Here is a 3,526-nt window from a genome sequence, read left to right as displayed (position 1 = left end):
GCCAGACACGTTGTCAAAGGTTTCGGGTAATTTCATTCAGAGACTACGCCATATTATTGCTACGCATGGTGGATATGTGGAAAATATCGTACTATAGAGTTTCCCAGACCGCAGCGCCATCTGTTGTTGAAAATTGTAACTACTGTAATTTCGAAAGTTTGTCTGCCTGAAAATGTACTGTTGTCCCAAGCATATTGCAACAAACGGTGTATTTCTATCGCTGCTCGTTTAGTTTTTAGTACCGTTTCAAATAAACCGGTCATTTTTGAAACACCATGTATATTAAAATTGGAACGATACAGAGAAGATTAGCATGGCCCGCGCGCAAGGATGACAAAAAAAAAAATGGTAGGGTGACCGCTCTCGACTAGCGTGAAATCCGGGTTCGCGTCCAGACCCGGCACAAATTTTTATAGTCCTCATTCCACTATACAGTTGTTTGTTGTCCATATTCGCAACTGCGCCTGCATTTCATGTATTTCATAACGGCTGTAGCCACCGCGCTGCCTGTTCTTTCATAAATGCATGCGTGACCGAAGGAACTTTGCATCATAATCAAAATAACACAGGTACTGCAATTTCATATCGATACCTTCCACATTTTATTTTCTTCTAGTTTCTTAGATGAGAACTCTTATGATCCCTGTATAATCTAATGAGCAGGCTTAACCTGTCACTACTGTGATCAGAGCTAATACAATAAGTCGCTCTCGCCCCACCGTAGTTCTCATAGAATTTGTTCTTACGCCCGAAAGAAAGCTCAGTGACCACTCTGCCTGAGCAACAGTAACAGGCAAAAGTCAGAACATCCGCAAGGCTGCCTTTAAATCTGAAAATAGTCTACGTTATTAAAACTACACTTATGAATAGCATTGAGAAGGTGCAGAGGAGGAAGTGGCTAAGACCCAAATTTCAATGGATGAATCGTTATTAACTACAAAATTTCTTTTTCCAAATCCTGCTTTTTAGCAGGTGTACATGGATCCAATGTTTTCTAAACACTTTCATAGAGTAGAATCATCTACGCTTATGAAGTTACGAAAGAACCCAAACGTGTCCACCGTGTCGTATATCGCAGCATATCTTATACACTGAAGCGCCAAGGAAACTGGTATAGGCATGCGTATTCAAACACAGAGCTCGTGTGTGACTAGGGCCTCCCGTAGGGTATACCGGTATCCGAGTGCAAGTCTTTCGATTTGACGGCACTTCGGCGACTCAAGTGCCGATGGGGATGAAATTATGATGATTAGGACAACACAACACCCAGTCCCTGAGCGGAGAAAAACTCCGACCTAACCGGGACTGGAACCCGGGTCCTGAGGATTGACATTCTGTTGCGCTGACCACTCGGCTACTGGGGGCGGACAGGCACAGAGGTAAACAGGCAGAATACGACGCCGCTGTCGGCAACGCCTATATAAGACAAGGGTACGGCGCAGTTGTTATTGCTGTTACAATGGCAGATTATCAAGACGCGAGCGAGTTTGAACGTGGTGTTATAGTCGGCGCACGAGCGATGGGACACAGCATCTCCGAGGTAGCTATGATGTGGGCAGTTTCCCCTACGACCATTTTACGAACGTATCGTGAACATCAGGAAACCGGTAAAATATCAAAGCCCAGACCTAGCTGCAGCCGGAAAAAGATCTTGCAAGAATGGGATCAACGACGGCTGAAAAGAATCGTTCATCGTGACAAAAGTGCAACTCTTACCAAATAGTGTGCGAACCATTCATCGAAACATCATCGATATGGACTTTCGAAGCCCGAAGACCCACTCGTGTACTCTTGATGACTGCACGACACAAAACCTTACGCCTCCCCTAGGCTGGTCAACACCGACATTGGGCTGTTGATGATTGGAAACAGGTTGCCCGATCGGACGAGTCTCGTTTCAAATTGTATCGTGCGGATGGACATGTTCGGGTATGGAGACCACTTCATGAATCCATGGACCCTGATGTCAGCAAGGAACTATTCAAGCTGCTGGAGGCTCTGTAATGGTGTGGAGTGTGTACAGTTGGAGTCTAAAGGGACCCCTGATACGTTTAGATAAGACTCTGACAGGTGAGACGTGCGTAAGCATCCCGTCTGATCACCTGCATCCATTCATGTCCGCTGCGCATTCCGACGGACTTGGACAATTCCAGCAGGACAATGCAATACCCCACACGTCCAGAATTGCTACATAGTGGCTCCAGGAGCACTCTTCTGAGTTAAACACTTCCGCTAGCCACCAAACTCTCCAGACATTAACATTATTGAGCATATCTACGATGCCTTGCAACGTGCTGTGCGGAAGAGATCTCCACGCCTTCGTACTTTAACAGATTTATGGACAATTCTGCAGGTTTTATGGTTTCAATTCCCTCCAGCACTACTTCAGATATTAGTGAAGTCCATGCCACATCGTGCTGCGGTACTTCTACGCACTCGTGGGGGCCCTACACGAAATGAGGCAGGTGTACCTGTTTCTTTGGCTTTTCGGTGTAGTTAAGATTTGTACAGCTGCATCAACACTCAAATCTTCTGATACCGCTAATGATGTAGCGACTGTGTAAAACTTGAATCGATCTGTGACTATCTTCAGACCTACTACCATTTGCAAATTACGATTAAATTCGCAGCGTTCGGAGGGGCAACAATATCACGACTATAGAGTAAGCCGTTTCCTTTTTTAGGAACATTTTTAATTTGGGTCATCAGTCTCCCGACTGGTTTGATGCAGCCCGCCACGAATTCCTCTCCTGTGCTAACCTCTTAATCTCAGAGTAGCACTTGCAACCTACGACCTCAATTATTTGATGGATGTATTCCAATCTCTGTGTTACTCTATAGGTTTTGCCTTCTACACCTCCCTCTAGTACCATGAACATTTCCTCATGTCTTAACAGATATCCTACCATTCATCCCTTTTCCATATGTTTTCCACATATTACTTTCCTCTCCGATTCTGCGCAGACCCTCCTCATTCCTTACCTTACCAGTCCACCTAATTTTCAACATTCGTCTGTAGGACCACATCTCAAATGCTTCGATTCTCCACTATTCCGGTTCTCCCACAGTCCATATTTAACTTCCATACACTGCCGTAGGCCTACTACAGACGCACATTCTCAGAAATTTCTTCCCCAAATCAAGGCCTATGTTTGATACTAGTAGACTTATCTTGGAGCAGGAATGCCCTTTTTGCCATTGCTAGTCTGCTTTTGATTTCCTCCTTACTCCGTCCGTATTTTGATATTTTACTGCCTAAGTAGCTGAATTCCTTACCTTCATCTACTTCGTGACCATCAGTACTGATGTAAAGTTTCTCCCTGTTCTCATTTGTGCTACTTCTCATTACGTTCGTCTTTCTTCGATTTACACTGAGCCCATCTTCTGTACTCATTGATCGTTCATTTCATTCAGCATATCATGTCATTTCACTTCATTTTCTCTCAGGATAGCAATGTCATCAGCGAATCGTATCAGGGTGGCCGAGAGGTTCTAGGCGCTACAGTCTGGAACCGCGCGATCGCTA

General features: G+C 44.9%; 1 non-coding gene across 1 annotated transcript; it reads left to right on the top strand.

Moving 5' to 3' along the window:
* Positions 1 to 261: 261 nt before the first annotated feature.
* Positions 262 to 365, top strand: LOC126097202 (U6 spliceosomal RNA). The gene has a single exon (XR_007522097.1). It is a non-coding gene; the product is annotated as a U6 spliceosomal RNA (small nuclear RNA).
* Positions 366 to 3,526: the final 3,161 nt, after the last annotated feature.

Source organism: Schistocerca cancellata, chromosome 1 (genome assembly GCF_023864275.1).
Source record: "Schistocerca cancellata isolate TAMUIC-IGC-003103 chromosome 1, iqSchCanc2.1, whole genome shotgun sequence".
In the NCBI taxonomy this organism is placed as follows: domain Eukaryota; kingdom Metazoa; phylum Arthropoda; class Insecta; order Orthoptera; family Acrididae; genus Schistocerca; species Schistocerca cancellata.
This window is presented reverse-complemented; position numbering and strand designations above follow the sequence as displayed.